Source organism: Bombus impatiens, unplaced genomic scaffold (assembly GCF_000188095.3).
Source record: "Bombus impatiens unplaced genomic scaffold, BIMP_2.2 scf_0640, whole genome shotgun sequence".
Classification (NCBI taxonomy): Eukaryota; Metazoa; Arthropoda; class Insecta; order Hymenoptera; family Apidae; genus Bombus; species Bombus impatiens.
In genome coordinates, this window is record NT_177059.1 from 646,206 (window position 1) to 646,416 (window position 211).

General features: G+C 56.4%; 1 pseudogene; it reads right to left on the reverse strand.

The window, feature by feature from the left end:
• LOC105681180 overlaps nt 1-211 on the reverse strand; it is a 2,439-nt pseudogene extending 2,228 nt beyond the window's left edge.

The following is a 211-nucleotide window of genomic DNA, read 5'->3' on the forward strand; positions in this document are numbered from 1 at the left end:
AAAAAGCCGAGAAAACCGACCTCTCCGACAACCGTTCGACGGAACGGCGAGAATTTCGCTCACCTTGACAATCTTTGATGCACTCGTTTTGCTGATAGTTGCGACCCGTGGCGTCGCAGATGGAGGAGCACGGTTTGCAACGTTTGTCGTAGGGGCTGCAATACTCGACGGTGGAGCAGCGTTGCTCGCCGCAATCGGCCCCCCCTGGATT